General features: G+C 42.1%; 1 protein-coding gene across 2 annotated transcripts in view; it reads left to right on the forward strand.

The window, feature by feature from the left end:
• Atp8b4 (ATPase phospholipid transporting 8B4 (putative)) overlaps window positions 1-18,341 on the forward strand; it is a 175,575-nt gene that overhangs the window by 42,593 nt on the left and 114,641 nt on the right. The gene's annotated exons all lie outside the window — the stretch shown is intronic.

Here is an 18,341-nt window from a genome sequence, read left to right on the forward strand (position 1 = left end):
AAAGGCTGAGTTTCTAAAGGGCAACTATTCTCCCAAATGAGGTGCATCTTGATATAACAGGGTGTTGTGACACTTTCAAAACTCGGCACATGGAGGTTTTAGCAGCAGTCCTGTTTTCTTTCAAGGTTTATGTAACACAGAGAACTGTTGAAGCTCCTTCAAAGAGCCACTCACAGAATATTAACCCCAGGTTTTGTAAAGGAGGCTCACACTGCACACCCCTCAGCAAACAGCGTGGGGTCCCAGCTTCCCCCGCCCTGCTCAAAAATGTCCTTTGGCCTTTTACTCTCTCCTTCATCTTTTAGTGTTTGGTGTTCAGTATGGCTGGTTCCATTGTTTTTTTTTTTCCTCAGCATCTGGGGCTCATCATGTGTGCCTCCCCTTTGTAATGCAGTATAGCTTGAGTCTTTCTTGGCTCCAATGGGATCCCATTGGTGTTGCAAGCACTGCTCTTATTATAGATGACAATGGGAGTTCAACATGCAGCAGATCCTATGTAATCCTTAAAATCTGGTTTGTTTTTCTCTTTTACAAAAAGCAGTAGACTGAGGGTTCAGAATTCCCTTTGAATATCCAAACTCCAAAGATCTTGGGGATGTGAGAATATAAATTTAGAAATGGAAAACTCAACAATTGGATCATTCTGCCTCCAGTTCCCTGAGATAGTCATAATGGGTTTATTTCCTTCATGAATTTTAAATTAACAAATGACTGGTCTATAATGGATAGAAACTTTACAAAATTAAGAGTATAAATAAAATATAGAAGTTATTGTTGATCTTGCTTCCCAGATCCATGTGAACTACAGTTAATTTATATTTTATGCATTCTTTTGCTCTTTCTATATTTTGTGTCTTTGCTTTTCTTGTTCTGTTCCTCTGTGAAATGTTCTTTTCAGGTACAATTGCGATTATACTATATTCTACCGTCCTGGTAGCCTATCTACCCCCAACCAACAGAACCCATGGGTGTGGTCTTATTTAGAATAAAATTGGTTTTTGTAGGTGTAAGATGTTGAGATAAGATGATCCTGCATCAGGGTGTGTTCCAGACTCAACTACAAGTTTCTAGATGTAGAGTAAAGAAGGCAATATGGAGGAGGCGGCAGATATTTGAGCTAGCTAGTCCCACAGGAAGGAACTCTAGGGTCACTGGAAACTAGCAGGGAAAGCAGACAAACCCTCCCCCACTCCCCAGAGGGATTCCATTCTTGATGACCCTTGGCTTTTGGATTTCAAGTTTCTGGAATAGCGAGAATAACATTCTGCTCTTTGAAGCCATGTGTTTGGGGTGATTTGTTACCATAGTCCAGAGAACACTTAAACCCGGCTGGTGACTTCTAAATCAGATCTAAAGACAAAGGAAGCTTGGAAGTGTCCTGGCAGGTGCAACCGGCCGGTTACTAAAATAAGGAAGCGCGGGGAGAAAAGAGGAGAGGGGAGCTGAATGCTGCCGAGTGATGCAATGGACGCCCAACAATAGAGGAGGAATGGTACAGCGGGCTAGAGTGGCCGACCCTAGATGCTGGCACGGAGGGCAGCGAGGGCCCCCGGGGCCTGCCCAGACCTTGCCCTCCTAGCAAGGTTTTCTGAACTGCCCGGCTGCCAGTCTGTATTCACGAATCCGTGACACCGTGTGGTGTCCTTGACCCTGCCAGGCGTGTGTGCTCGGACCGGCTTCCCCCTCACACTGCTAAATTTAAAGCTTCGTTTCAGATCAAATGCTGTCCCGGCTGAGGATGCACATGTGGGAGGCGCTGAGACATTCAGGCAGGGGGATGAGGCCCTTGCTTCTGGAGAGGGGGTCTGGAAACCATATGAACTGTAAATAGTTTTAGAATATAAAAATACTGTTTTCTGCCAAAAGGAAACAACTGTCGTTTCCCCCACCCCCTTTCCCTTTCTAGACTTAGTTACTAAGTGTCTGTTGGAAATTACTGGCCCTGATCACACAGTCTGTTTACCGTCTCCATCAGCGGGGTCCAGGGTCATCAGCTCTGCAACACTTGCTCTTTAGAATTACCGTCTGGGATCACGGAGCCTGGACTTACATTGCTACGTGCCTGATTTCGGAAGGCAATTTGCTTTCTTCCACATAAAATAGTATAATGTATGTTTAAGCATATAAGAACAAAACAAAATAAAAACAGGAAAAGGGACACACACCCTCCTTCTTGTGCTGTGGGATGCCCAGGGTCTGAGGGACAGCTCATAGAACATCCTGTTTTCTTGGTTGGTCCGATCCTTCATTACAGAAGATTTCAAAAGACTTTTCTTTTTCCTTGTGCCTTAATTCGTGTGCCTCAGGGGCCATCACTCTTTCTGCTCTCAGACTGGCAGGGACACCCTTTCTTTCTGTTTTGGAAACTAACTGCTGATTCTTCATCCTTCTCTTTCTTTTTCCTCTCTCTCTCTGTACTGCAGGGTATCTCTTCTTATGTCTCCTTTTAAGGGCAAAGACCAAAGGATGTTGGAGTTGAGATACAATGAATGACAGGAAAATAGCATTCAACAGACCTGATAGAGAACACTTGCAAACAATGGGTATTTAAAAATGTAGATTTGAGGTTTTTTTAGTCTAAAATTCTGTTTATTTTGTTGTGTTAATTTTTTATTTCTAGAAATTAAAATGTAATTGCGTTATTGCATAATTTCCCCCTTCCTCCTCTTTCTCCCTTCAACCCCTCCCATGTACTCACCTACTGTCTCTGAAAGTCATGGCCTCTCTTTCTTTAATTGTTTATATATATATATATATATATATATATATATATATCACATATCTGTATATCATATATATCCATATATATCACAGTGATATATATTTCCCCCAAATATAATGTTACTTGTATGTGTATCATTTTGGGACTGACCATCTGGTGCAGGCAGACTCTTCCCCGGGGAAGACTTTTCTCTTGCTCTCGGCATTCCTTAGTTGCCTGTGGTTTCATGTCCAGGGCTGGGCCCCATGAAATTCTCCCTTCCATGATAGCGTGTTGGTGTCCTCCTGGTTTAGGCAGCGTGTTGTTGAGGCTTTGTGGTGTAGCGTCCACGACATCTATATAGACACAATCTCACCGCTGACTTCCTGTTTCTCTGCTTCTTACAGTCTTTTTGGCCCATTTCTGGCCACGTTTCCTGAGCCTTAGGTGGGGGAGTCGTATTGGAGACGACTTGGGACCTGAGCTCACTGGGACTGGGCTCCACAGCTCTGCATTTTGATTGGTTACAAAGAGCAGTTTTCTTGATGTGGGGCGAGAACCACACTTATCTGTGGGTATAAAGACAAATGTTTAGAATGTAGTTAAGGGTTATACTGGCTTGGTAAAGTGATGGTTATAAGTTGGGTTACTTGTTTCCTGTATTTTGATCAACTGGTTTTCTGTAATGGTGTCCATGTGTTGCAAAAAGAAGCCTCTTTAAGGAAGACCTGAGGTGTTATTAAAACAATATAATTTGAGTTCATTTTCAGTAAATTTATGCCAGTTTATTCCTCTGTCTGAACTAATGAATGTACCTTCCCAACAGCATCATCATGACTTTGAGTGTTAGCTTTTTAAAAATCTGGCTCAATCTGTTAAGTGTGGAGACCCGTGTTGCACACCTATTTCTAGTGATAATGCTTTTGAACATATTTATTAGCTGTTTTTTTTTGTTGTTTCTTTTTTTCTGTGACTCATTATTTAATATTGGCCTGTATTTCTTTGTGCTCTGCTAGGGGATATATTTTAAATAGTGTCTTCTAAAAAAAAAAAATCCTTCAGTAGGAAACAGTGTTCTACTCTAAGATACTACCTCAGGGTTTCTGGCTTAGTGTGAGGTTTGCACGATGCTTCTCAAGCCAGGTTAGGCTTTGCTAAACTAGCCAGCCACAGTCTTCCTTATTTTCTTCCCACAAAATAGTACATCTCATATGCATCCCTGTTCCCACCCACTCCTTGCCATCGGAAGCACCCCTTCCAGAATAGCCTGTGACTGGCCTGGTCTTTGCAGCACCCCCTCCCGCCACACCAGGAAACTTTCCTTGTCATTGCTGCCCTCCTATCCGCAAAGTCTCATTTTTGTCCTACCATATCTAGACTGCTCCCCAGCACCTATGCAAGCAAGGAGAACAATCACTAGTGTTTCTGTGCTGCTGTAGCAATGGCGAATGCTGCCATGAGTACATAGCTCCCGAAGCCAGTCCTCCTCCGCATTCTTTCTTGCCAGCCTCTTTGTAAATGACTGCTACCATGCTGGGTTTCACCCTTGCTTGGTTCAAGTTTGGCTCCGGATTTGTGGAATTCAGTAGAATGGGCTTACTTCTTTCAGCACGCAGGGTGCATTCCAAGACACGGAGTATGCTGGAGGCACTGGAGACTGAGAAGAATGAAGGGCATGAGCTATCATGTAGGAGGCGCAGCTTGACTCTCTTAAGCATATTTTTTATTAAAAAACAACAACAACAACAAACAACAATGCTTTTATTCTCCAGGCTCGTGTGTTTTATGTTACAACCATCCACCCTGCCCCTCATGCCTCGCTGTTCCTTGTATTATCTCTGTTACACTGTCTTAGGGTCTTAGTAAGAATAGCCCTGTGAAACTCACCTTTACTCCAGAGTAAAGATGTAGATAAGCACATAGTATGAGTGACTACATACATAGCCGATTCACTCAACTCTGTACTCAGCAAATATCTCCCAAGCTCACAGCATGTCAGGTATAGTTCTACATGCTAAGGATACAGAAACAAGCAGCCAGACCTAGCCTTAGCCTGCTTTCCAATGGGAAAGACAGCAGTTTAAATGAACAATGTGATTTCAGTTTCCCTATGCCCCAGTGAACGGTTCCACACCCTTGCACATGTGGCCAGTGCCAGCTGGACTCAGAGCATTAGTTATGAGGTTGGATGTCCTGGGTAGGATTGGAGGCAGGTAGTTAGTGGGGGTGGAGATGATGGCCTCTTGACAGAGATAAGATTTTGTTTGAGAGGGAGATAGTTATAGCAAGATCGTGGGTAAAAGTATAAAAGCCCAAACTGGAAATGAGCCAGATGATGATAAGGTCTTCATCAAGGCTGGGGTACTGTGATACAGCAGGGTTCTGAGGGGTTAACAGAAGCCAGCTATTATTTTTATATTTTAGACATGGTCTTGTTCTATAGCCCAGTCTTGATCTCTCGATGTAGCCTAGGCTGAACACAAACTTGTGGTTATCCTCCTCCTTCAGTATGCCATGTGGTGGGATTACAGGTATGAGCCATTATGCTCAGTCACGAGCCATAGGAGTGAAGAATGCCAATTTCAGTTTTATGTTATATGTCATGAGATACCATGAAGGCTTTTCATAGGACAATGGTAAGGAAAGACAGAAACTTCTCCAGTTGCTGCATAGACACTGGACAGCAGAAGAAGAAGACAAGTTATGTCCAGGTGAGGTGGCAATGTCATAGACTTTGGTTGCATCAGTGAAGGCCATAAGCATAAGTAGGCTTATCTAGGCTTCTTTCTCTCTCTCTCTCTCTCTCTCTCTCTCTCTCTCTGTCTTACTGTCTGACTATCTATCTATTATTATTATCTATTATTGATCTAGCATATATCTATCACCTATTTATCATCTATCTTTCTATATATCTATCAATCATCTATCTATGTATCTGTTAAAAAGTAATCAATAAATCTGTTAATCATCTATTTATTCATGTATATATAATTTACCAATGAACCAGCTATATCTTTAAACCACCCATCTATCTATATCTATTATCTATCTGTTTATCAAATTTGATCTCTCTATCATCATCATATATTTTTCTTTGTTGGATTTTCAAATACACAGACACACAAATAGAACAGTAAAATGAATCTTTAACAAAATATTACCTCCTGATAGCTGTCATCAACTTCTTGATATTTTTGTGTTCATCCTCATATTTTGTTTTTTAATGATTTAATTATGTATGCATGTATATGTCTGAATGAGTATATGCATATATGTGTGTTTGTGTGAGGCCAGAAAAGGGCATTGGACAACCCTTAATGCTGTAGTTACAGACATTTACAGGACACATAGCTTGTTATGTGTTTACTGGGATCCAAAATCAGGCCTCATGATTTTTCAGAAGGTTCTTTACTGGTGCTGTCTTTCCAGACCCTTCTCCAGATCAGACATTAGACATTAGATATCATTCTAACAATAAATATTTTTGTGTTTATCTTGAGCACACAAATTAAAGCTATATTTACCCATAGTACTATACACTTACCAAACTATCAGTATTTCTCTATGTCATCTAATCCTCATACTTTTAGATATGTTTTGAGGCAGTAATGATAGGAATATAGTACTTTATTGGATGTGTTGTGAGTAGAGGGATCAGGCGTTCATAGTTCTTGGCTGAGGCCCTGAGATGAGAAACAAGAGCAAGAAACATGCTGTGGAAATGTTAGTGGTTGCTTCTTTATTTTTTTTCCAAGACTGGGAAACTAGAGGTCTATTGAGAAATTAATTCATTCTGCAGAGGTGGAGAATGTAGAGTTAAAATTTACTAGAAAGGTCAAAACGAAATATAAATTTGAAAGCTGTCTGAGCACCTGGGTATAGTGAGGCAGTCCAGGCTTTGAAGCAGGTAGGATGGAAGAGGGGGCTGACTAAGGATTTGAGTATGTGTTAGTTACTGTGACAAAATGTAAGAGAAAATAAAATTAAAAGGCAAAAGGGTTTATTTTAGTCCACGCTCAGTTGAGGCCACTGTTTCTAGACATGTAGTGAGGCTTAGAAAATTGTGACAGGACATGGGCAGGACATGAGATTGCCCACTCCAATCACGCCCAGGAAGCAGAAGTGGGTCAAGGGTCATGGGTTTGGATCTTAATTGCCTCCTCGAGGTACTTGCCCAGTGACCTACTTACTCTTATGAGACCCCATAGATTAAGAGTTTCCTCACCTTTCACTAGTCACAGGCTGTAACAGTGGGTCTTCGGTGGCTACTTCTAAACCATAGCAGAATAAAGTCATACAAATCTATTCTTCTGGATGGAAAGCAGATCTAGAGAAGGAAGAAGGGTGATCAGCTGTGATGCTTAAGGTAAAATGTGAGGACTCACCACACAGTCACTGTGATCACTAGCAAGTCTATGATTGGACTGCTGGAGACCAACTCCCGATGGGAGAAAACTCAGGCAGCTAGCACATATACAGAGTCAGCACACACGGCTCCCTCAGAGGCCTGAAGTGAAGTCACTTCACTGTCTTCATGATGAAGTGCCTAGTAATAATGAAAATAGTCACAGGGCTTTAGATACATGTACTACTTTACAGGTTAGAAATACCATTACGAATGTTCTGGCCCTCTCAGTTGAGGGTCACAGATGTCATGGTAGGTGGGTGTTTAAGTGTCAGGGGGTTTAAACAACTTTGTAGCACTTAAATCTAGCAGATGCTGTGGAAGGCCAACAGGAGCCACTTTTGACAGTCATGGTTATAAATTCCAATTTTAGTCAAATTCTTGAGCAAAGTCCCGTGGTTGATTAGTGGCAAAGCTCAAGTGTCTGTTTTGTGATCCTACATCATGTACTCTTTTTAGTATTTTACATCATTTCTGTTGTAAGAAGGAAACCAGTATTTGATCCTTGAATTTAAAAATATGAGCTATAAATAAAAGTGTAAGAATTAACAAATATGAACTCCAGCTTCTAATCCATTCTAAGCAGAATCTTGTATTTAGGTATTAAGATTGTCCCTGTGATGTTATCCTTAGCAGAGAGAGTCTTTTAGTAAAGTTTTCTAGTTTTTGTTTAAACAATCCACTGTGACTTGTCCATACATTGGAAACATGAGCTTGAACTCTGTTTCTCCTCATTACATAGGTGCCGAGGATACAAAACGGATGGTCCAATGGGACAATTTATTATCTAGCGATCACAAGCAATGTGATTTATCCTGGTGCTGAGAGAAATACAGATGACATAATGGTTGAAGCCTCAGGGAGAAAGATATTTTACTTATGACCATAAGTAAATCCTGATTGAAGTCATAGTTCTGAGAAGACAAGTCTAGAGGGATCAGAGTAATAAAGTCCAGGCATATACTTTTCTGATGAGCTCACTGTACATGGGGGAAAGTTTGGAATACTTTGAGGATTGAAAGTTAATATATACTTTATTAGACAATCCCCTGGCTCTATCAATTTTCTTGCTGGACTACTGATGACAAATGCATGGCAAACACTTTAATAGTGAAGTCATGGTTTTGAAAGTGTAGGTGCTCTTCATTGGGAACTGGAAGAATATTTATGCGTTCCAGGTATTAGAGGACAAAGATGATTTACTGTGTCTACTTAAGATCCAGATTTTTATTTTCACTGTTTTCTAGGTTGTTTAATGAGTGTAGTTTGTCCTGTATTTGTAGTCCTGATACTTAGCATAGTGGCTAGCTTACAGTGACTGTCCTGGCCATTTAAGGGTGGCCTTGAACTCATTAATATAGGATGACATCACGTCGTTAAGTGGTCAACTACTCAAGAATTTTACCCCTATGTTATCCTGTTTCTGAGGAACTCAACATGATAAACATCACATTTATTTTAAAGTTGTTTTTTTTTTTTCCTTAGAAACTCTTCAGAACTAAATACAACTGCAGATCTAATAAGTGACAAAGCTCGTAATCTTTTGGGGTTGCTTTTACTGAGACTTTGTGTTAAGAAATTAGGAGTATTGTTTCTAGAAACATTAGGTTTTTAGAGCAGAGAAAATTGTGTCAAACCCCTGAAAGGTGCCTTTTATAATCATTGCTGGTATTTCACATTTCTACTTAACACTTTAATATAACACATTAAAAGGATATGTAATATGCTTCAGTAGACATTTGGTTGTCTGATAGCTTTCAAAAAAAATTAGTTAAGACTGTTACTAGAGGGAATGATGAAATGTAACACAGCTTCTTCACCCTGGAATTATATCATTCAGAGTTCTTTCCTGAGAGATGTGTCAATCAAACTTCTTGGATACTGATCTCTGTGGATGCCAAAAGATGCTGACTGAATCGCTCTGTTTTCCCTCTGGTCAGTCTCGTGCATTCCCCTCAGTATTAATGAATGCAGGCAAATACAATAATCTTCCTTTGAAATGGTTTTGAATTCCTTATGGATTAACGGTCTATTACCTGAATCCTCTGAGCACTTAGTTAAAGGGGCTGTGGAAGGATTGATTCAGAGATTTTTTTCTTTTTTCTTTTGTGTGTGTGTGTGTGTGTGTGTGTGTGTGTGTGTGTGTGTGTGTGCAACATCCGGCAGGTTCATGGTTCAGGCAAAAACTAGCAAGTGAAGGGATCACTTTGTTTCCAAGAGGGAAGGCTCAGCATACAATACCTTGTCCATTTTTTTTTTCTGCTTCTGAGTAGTACACAGTAGCACTCTTATGAGCCATGCGGGGCATCCACATGGCTGGTTGCACTTCTCAACAAATTGCTAAGTCATCTGCACTGTAGCACCACAACTTTTATTATCCCTGCTTTTCCTTCCCTCTACCCTTGGTAAAATCAGTGAGAAAGTCCCTTCAGCTTCTGACAATATCCCTCTTGTGTGATTTCTGCTACTGCATGGGCATTTTGGTAAGAAGAAGAGACAAAAAGGGGGAAACATCTCAGCCAGGCGTGATGGTGCATGCCTATAATCCCAGCCCTTTGGGCGGTAGGGGCAGGCGAATCTCTGTGAGTTTGAGGTTAGCTTTCTCTACAAGGTGAGTTCAGGACAGCCAAGGCTACAGAGAGAAACCCTGTCTCAAAAAAAAAAAAAAAAAAAAAAACTTTTGTAAATGTTATGTTCATTCTCAGCATAATGGGATTCTGCTCATCAGTGTAATTATTAGTGGCTTTACTCTAGCACAACTCTAACAGTACCAAGGTTGAGAGGAACCAGAACCCTCTGCTGTCTATGAGCATCTATGTCAGGGCACCATGACTGCATGCTTTGGACCACCTGGTGTTGAATTCTGGGCTGTGCACCATCACCTTGCTCAAATTGCTCCAGCTCCTTAGGGCCCACTCTTTTTCTAAGCATGTAAGACATGCTTAACACAGAAACAAAAGTAAGAACAATAAATGCAGATTTATTAATGATATGAATTGTGTAGCCAGACAAAGTTGGGTTCTAGTTGAAGCTTTGCCACTTACATGTAACTTAAAGAAAGGGTTCATGGGCTGGAGAGATGGCCCAGCGGTTAAGAGTAATGGTTCTCTTCTAGAGAAGCTGAGCTTTAATTTCCAGCACCTACATCGTGGCTCACTACCACCTGTAATTCCAGTTTCATAGAATCCAGGGCCCATCTCTGCCCTCCTTGGGCACTGAATACATGTGGTACACAGATATACATGCAGCCTGAACACCTATGCACATAAAACAGACAAATAAAAAGAAGCTTTCGTTAATTTTTTTTTTGCAACAAATTGGCCTATAAATGTCAATTTATATAATACTGAAAAGCCAAGCAGCACAACTGAGTACACAATGAAAATGAACCCACCCCTCCCTTCCGGTTCCCTGGGTTTCCTTTCACCAGTGGGAACTGGTCGAGCATTTCTGGAATGCCTTCATGGAGGTTTTCAAAGCATGAGTGCCAGTTAGTTTTTATTAACTTGATGCAAACTAGCATCACCTGGAAAGAGGGAACCGCAGTTGAACAATTGCCTTCCTCAGACTGGCCTGGGAGAGAGTCTATGGGTGCATTTTCCAATTAATGATTGATGTGGAAGGGCCCATCCCACTGCGGCAGCGTCATCTTTAGACAGGTGGCCCTGGGTTATATAAAAAAATATCAGTGAGATTCAAGCATCCTCCGCTGGGCCCTCCTTGTTATTTAGCTTCTTTGGGTCTGTGAATTGTAGTATGGTTATCCTTTTTGCTTTTAGGAGAGTGAAGCACCAACCAAGAACCATATATAAATTGGACTTAGGCCCCCTACAATATGTAGCTGATGTGCAGCTTGGTCTTCATGTGGGTTCCCTAATAAGGGGAGTGGGGGCTGAGTCTGACATGGACTCTGTTGCCTGCTTTTCGATCACTTCTCCCTGGTGGGGTGGCCTTGTCAGGCCTCCGTGGAAGAGGATGCATTCAGTCATGATTTGACTTGATGTGCTGGGATGGGTAGGGTGCTCCCCTTTTCTGAGGGGTAGGGGACTGGGGATAAGGGGAAGAGAGAGGGTGAGACTGGGAGGAGAGGAGAGAGGGGTCTATGATTGGGATGTAAAGTGAATAAATAAATAAATTAACTTAAAAAGAAAAAAAGAAAAAAAAATCAGGCCGAGCAAGCCATTGGGGGCAAGTCAACAGCAGCATTCCCTCAATGGTCTCTGCTTCAGTTCCTGCCAGAATTTCCCTTAGTCTGTGGGTGTTGGAACACCCACCAGACAGACTGTTACCCAGAAGAGAAAAGAAATCCTCTTCTCCCCATGTTGTTTTCGGTCATGGTGTTTATCGTAGCAACAGAATCAAACTAGAACAGCATGTTAAAAGATATATGTAAACAATGACCAGCACAGCAGATAACCCTAAGGGCGAAGGAGTAACACACACACCCGGGCAGTTATCAACAGCTCTCTAGCTGGGCCTAAGGTCTACTCAACATGAGGAAAATCATGCCTGGTACTGGAAAGCCAGCCAATACCCAGAGCTAGTGAAGTCATGGATCTTGGAGGAGACCCACAACAACCACTTTATTAAACCACCACAACCCTTAACTACACTCTAAACATTTGTCAGTTTTTAATATTTATTTTATTATTATCATTTATTACAATTTATTCAATTTGTACCCCAGCTGTGGCTCCCTCCCTCATCTCCTCCCAATCCCACCCTCCCTCCCACTTCTCCCCCTGTAACTTCCTTCCTGGTCCACTGATAGAGGAGGTCCTCCCTTTCTATTTAGCCCTAGCCTATCAGGTGTCATCAGGACTGGCTGCATTATCTTCCTCTCTGGCCTGGCAAAGCTGCACTTCCCAGGGGGATGTGAACAGAGAGCCTGCCACTGAGTTCATGCCAGAGAAAGCCCTTTCTCCCCTTACTTGGGACCCCACTTGGAGACTGAGTCTGTGGGCTACATCTGAGCTGGGTTTTTTTTTTTTTTGTCCTCTCCATGCATTGTCTTTGGTTGGAGTATCATTCTCTTCAGGGCCCCCAGGGCTCAGTTTTGATGGCTCTGTTGGTCTCCTTTTGGAGTTCCTATCACCGCTAGGTCTTTCTATCCGCCCCTTCTTTCATAAGATTCCCTGCACTCTGCTCAAAGTTTGGCTATGAGTCTCAGTCTCTGATTCAATATCTTGATCAGTAGAGTCAGAGGCTGTCTGTGGTAGGTTCCTGTCCTGTTCGCTGTCTTCTCCTGCTTCCGATGTCTATCGCATTTGTCCTTCTGAATGAGGATTGAGCATCTTCCCTAGAGTCTTCCTTGTTGTTTAGCTTCTTTAGGAATATAGATTTTAGTATGTTTATCCTATATTATATGGCTAATATCCACATATAAGTGAGTATATACCATGTGTGTCTTTCTGCTTCTCAAGATGATCTTTTCTAGGTCTCACCATTTGCCTACAAATTTCATGATTTCCTTGTTTTTAGTAGATGAGTAGTTTTCCACTGCATATATGTACCACAATTTCTGTATCCATTCCTCTGTTGTTTCCACCTTCTGGCTATTACAAATAGAGCTGCTACAAACATAGTTGAGCAAATGTCCTTGTTGTATAGTTGAGAATATTTTGGATATATGCCTAAGAGTGGTATAGCTGGATCTTGAGATAGTACTACAGATACTTGAGTTTTGACAGAGAAGCCAAAACTATACAATAGAAAAAATACAGCCTCTTCAACAAATGGTGTTGGTCTAACTGGATATCTACATGTGGAAAAATGCAAACAGATCCATCTTTATCACCCTGAACAAAACTAAAGTCTAAGTGGATCAACCTGTTAGAAGAAAAAGCAGGGAAGAACCTTGAGCTCATTGGTATGGGAGACAACTTCCTGAACAGAACACCAACAACACAGGATCTATGATCAACAATCAATAAATGGGACCTCATGAAACTGAAAAGCTTCTATAAAGCAAAGGACACCGTCATCAGAACAAAATGACAGCCTACAGATTGGGAAAGGATCTTCTCCAACCCAAATCTGATGGAGGGTTAATATCCAGAATATATAAAGAACTGAAGAAGTTAAACAGCAACAAATCAAGTAATCCAAATAAAAAAACAGGGTACAGAGCTAAACAGAATTCCCAATAGAGGAATATGAAATGGCAGAGAAACACTTAAAGAAATGTTCAATGTCTTTAGTCATCAGGGAGATGCAAATTAAAACAACCTGGAGGTTTCACCTTACACCCACCAGAATGGGTAAGATCAAAAACTCAAGTGACAGCACATGCTGGAGAGGATGTGGAGAAAGGAGAACCCTCCTCCATTGCTGGTGGGAATGTAACCCTGTGCAACCATATTTGTCCTTATATTCACAGATAAGTGTAGTCTTCACCCCTCATCAAGGAAACCTCTCCTTTCAACAAATGGAGACAATTACAGAAAACCACAATGAGTCAAAGTTCACAGTTGGGAGGCCAGTGCTATGGAAACAATACAAACTCCCCCAACCCCAGGCTCTGGGAACATTGAGGAAAAAGGGGTGGAGAGATTGTAAGCCAGAAGATTAGGTAGTTTGCTGTGAGACTGTGTCTCCTAAGAATGATGGTGAGACCCATAACCAAGCATTTGGTAGAGTGTAGGGAATCATATGAAGGAAGGGGGAATCAGTATATCCTAGAGAGGACAGGGAGCCCCACAAGGTCCAAATATATCTGAGCACAGGGGTCTTCTATGAGACTGTTTATCCAACCAAGGACCATGCATGGATATAACCTACAACCCCTGCTCAGACATAGCCCATGCTAGCTCAGTATCCAAGTGGGTTCCCTAGTAAGGGGGACAGGAATTGTTTCTGACATGAACTCATGAGCTTCCCCTCCCCCTTGAGGGAGGAGTAGCCTTGCTAGGCCACAGATAAGGACATTGCAACCATCCTGAAGATACCTGATAAGCTAAGGCCAGAGGGAAGGAGAGAAGGACACTCCCTCTCAGTGGCCTCTGAAGGGGACAGGGAGGAGATGAAGGAGGGAGGGAGAGGGCTCAGCTGGGATACAAGTGAATGTATACAATTATTTAAAAATAAAAAAAAAATTAGAAAAAGAATGTCAGAAGCTATACCCATAGAGTCTCACCAACATGACTGCCCAAATAGGAGCTGAACAAAGACAACAGTAATAGACATGCTAACGTGGACAAGGGAAGCTCAACTGTACATGAAGAACTAATGGCTACTAAGGAATGCTGAGAGTGGGAGAAATAGTCTTCCCAGGGAAGAGCACAGTGATTGGCTATCCAAAACCAAGTGAAAACATAATATGGGTAATATTCTATAGACTGAGCAGGTTTTATTTACGAATGTGTATGTATATTCATATACATATATACATATAACAACAATTAATGAAAAAAGAGATCATGAACTTGAAAGAGATCAAGGAAGGGGATAGATGGGAGTATTTGGGAGGAAGAAAAGGAAGGGATAAATGATGTAATTATATTTCAGTGTTTTGTTTGGGAGACAGGGTTTCTCTGTGTAGCCTTGGCTGTCCTGGACTGACTTTGTAGACCAGGGTGGCCTCGAATTCACAGAGATCCGCCTGCCTCTACTTCCCTGAGTGCTGGGATTACAGGTGTGCACCACTGCACAAAAACAAAACAAAATAAAACAAAACAAAACAACAACAACAAAACTTGTGTCAGAACAGCCTTGTCTCAGCACATGACTCTCACCATGTACGCCCAGGCTTCTGAACTCTCCTCTCTAACCTAACAGTGGAGCTGAGACCCTATTTCATGGCAGCACAGAAAGAGCCCTTGTTTTCTTCTGATTGCATTATTCTGCTGTACATGCATGATGTATGATGAAGTGAGACTCCCGTGGGGCAGTAGCAGTTTCCAACTGATTTCTGTAAATAATGCTGCAGTGAACACCCTTGTATACTCATGTTTAAGCTGCCATATAATCAACTCTTTAATGTGGGGTGCCCACATCATAGTATAGGCATCAGAATTTTAAATAGATACTTGAAACAGGGCAAATACCTTAACTTCTCTGAACCCCAGGGTCCTGCAAAATCCTAGTAGAAGCAGGATGTAGCCCTCGGATTGTCATGAGCATTAAGCGAAATTAAGATTAACATTAGTAGCACTGCTGTACAAGATAAGTGTAAATGTGAAACTATTTACATTCAAATTCTAGACTAGTAACAATAACATTCAGCATCCCAGGTACCACAAAGGGTGTGCTTGTAATGTAAAAAAATTGTGTTATTTCTGAAACTCAAATGTAATAGGAGCGTCATTTGAATTTTCCTCCTGCAAAGGAGTTGGTTTAGTTTCTGGGGTATACTAAGTAAGCACTAAAAATGTGGACTGCTAGGATTCATGATATATATTCAGGGAAATGGTATTATTTAATAAATGTTTTGAGAAATACTGGTTTTTACATTCCTTAATTTATCTAGCAGTCATTTAAGATATCTGTACTGAATGCGTCAGAACTAGACATCGCTTAAGTTCTGATGATACAGCGGTGAATAAAAGTGTCTCTGTGCAGGGGAGAATTTTGATTTCCTAGTGCTGGTCTGTCCTGGATACTAAAGGAACCAAGCTTAGCACAAGATCTGGTTGGCTAATTAGGGGAGAACATTGACAATTACATTCTACTCTCTAGTACCTCAGGACTTCTGTGGACCCCTCCCTCCTGGAATTAGTGTAAGTGTTCTTTTGGAAAGAATGACCTTAGCACTGGAAAGCCTGCTTAAGGTCGAACCTTCTGTCCTTCAGCCAGGAGTTGGGGGTCTTGCTTATGGGAAACCTTTGGGTTTAGTCTCCTGAGCCATGAGTGCAGCACAGGGCTGTTGGGTGCTGCTGTTTCAATGTTAGGCTTGTTTTCCTCAGGGGACATTCAGTTAAGCCGCTGGCACCCAGCATGCATTTGTTGGGAGAGGTTGCTGCCACCCTCTTTTCTTATCCTCGACTCCCTGTGTTCTGAAGAGTGGAGCCTCCTGAGTGCTTCCGTAAAGCATGTCCACGTGCTATCCTGTGGTTCTTAAATGCCACCTGTTTCATGGGAATCTTCGGGATCTAAATGTTGTGATTTTTTTTTTTATTTACCTTTACTAAGGTAAAGGATATCTTATTATCCCCTCTGTTTTAGGAAAATCTGGTTCAAGCGAGCACTAGCTAGATTGTATCTAATTGTATGGTGGTGGAGAAAATCAAGACAAATCTTGAATTCTGAGCCTCTCAGAGCAATTAAGTGAACTTGTTTCAGAAAACTAATAGGCTACAAGTCCTATGTACTTTAGAGAGTCTCTGCAGGTGGAGGAAAAAGCTAGGTTAGAAAATGTCAAATCCTTGGGGGCTGTGTTGCCTTCGCAGTTCACAGGCCATCCTGTGTCCCCTCAGTAGAGCTGTGGCACAAGATCCCCTGAAGCAGGAGCCCGGGCACTGTGGGGCAGCGCAGGCACAGCCGGGAGTGTCTGTTTCTGCTGTTTCAGTCGCCACACAAGCTGAAATCTCACAAATGCAGAAATATTTTGAGCATGATCTTTTAAGCAAATTGTCTCCCTAGGCTGCAGGGACGTTGTTTTGCTCTCGGTAGAGATGTAGCAGAAAGGGCAAAGAAAATGGCTGGGTTCAGAACACAATAGCTTAAACTCATTTGTGAGTGTTCATTCAATTTCTGCTTATTTGGCGAATTTGGGTTCTTCAGTAGCAATGACCCTTAGAGCACATTGACTCCATCTCTAAGATTCTACTTGAGTAACACATCTATTTTATAAGGTAGAAGAGAAGAAAACCCCATAATATGCAAACCCCTGTACTTCTGATGGTATTATACACATAGATAGCTGAATATCAGCTTAAATGAAAGGTTAATGAAGACATCTCACACAGCCTGTGGTGTTCCAGTAGCTCTGTGTGGAGCTATTTTCCTCCATAACTCTAATAGCAAGAGTGCCATTACTTCTCCCCATCCGAAGAAGTGTACTTTGTGTTTCTTGATAAACTACGGCTCCATCACAGTCTTACTCTGTAAGGGTCATGCTCTCTTCTCGTTAGGTTCTATGGGCTTGTCTGACAGAAGCATCTGCTAGTTCATACTGTAGGTTAATTCCGGGGAAGCTGGGTGAGGCTGTGCTCTCAGTCAACACACACGAGGTAGCATTTGCAATTTCCCATGGGTCCTTCTGGACCATAGTAGTAGGAGGTGCAGAATTTCAAAACAAAACTGAAGGTAGTCCGAGTTTTTGCAGAGCCTGCAGAGTATTTCAGGAGCAATGCAATTTCCATAACTACACAAGATGTGCTTCTCCATCATGTCATATCTCCAGTAGTCAGTCCCCTGAGAAATGACATGGATGCTCCAAGGGAGGGGTCCCCAGGAGAAATAAGCAGCGAAGCCCTGCACCTTAAAGAGAAAGACAAGTGGGGTTTACAAGGCTTCCTCCATTCTCCCAGTGTGACTGAGCTAGATAGCTACTGCAAAACATGGCATTGAAAAAAAAATCCGATTTTGGCTAGAGATAAAAATGCTGCAGCTGAGAAACTTCCAGAACAACATGTACTTGGATCTGCATTAAAGAACAGTTCTTTGAGCTCTTGAGCCAAATGACCCAGCAGGGCTGAGAGCGTGAGGCACAATCACAGTTGTATAAACATTTAGATCTATTCTCCAGCCCGTGAAGCAAGTAGACTGGGCTAGGTTTGAAAAGCTGCTCCTCGGAATTCACCTGGCTGCCTTGTCTTACTGTTCCTGCAGCCTTTGCTTCCAAGGAGGGATTTCTAAGAAGCAGATGAGAACTTCCAGTGTGGAAAGCAAAGCGGGCTTACATTTCAAGGAATGGCAGAAGGCACAGGCAGTGCCACAGTAACCAGCCACAGGTGGCCTATTTCTGCAAGGCCTGTCTGGCTTCGGGCAACCCTGCCTCCCTTGTCACCCCAGGCTAAAGCCAACAAACACAAACGTTTTTCATCCCAGTCCCTTTGAACTTGGTGTGCCCTGGGCATGGGACTCCATGACACACACCGGCTGGTCCTAGCCTGTTAGAATGCCACCCAAGTCAGTGGCAGCACTGTGGGTGCATTCTTTAACCACACAGCTTTCTTCCTGTCCTTTCCAAAACTGCAATTTTCCTTTTTATTTGCATTTTACCTGTTGCCCTGGCCTATTCTCCCTCCTCATTTTCTTTTTGTCTCAGTCAAAAGACTTCTGAGACGGTGGTGG

This window comes from Meriones unguiculatus, chromosome 18 (assembly GCF_030254825.1).
Source record: "Meriones unguiculatus strain TT.TT164.6M chromosome 18, Bangor_MerUng_6.1, whole genome shotgun sequence".
Taxonomy (NCBI): domain Eukaryota; kingdom Metazoa; phylum Chordata; class Mammalia; order Rodentia; family Muridae; genus Meriones; species Meriones unguiculatus.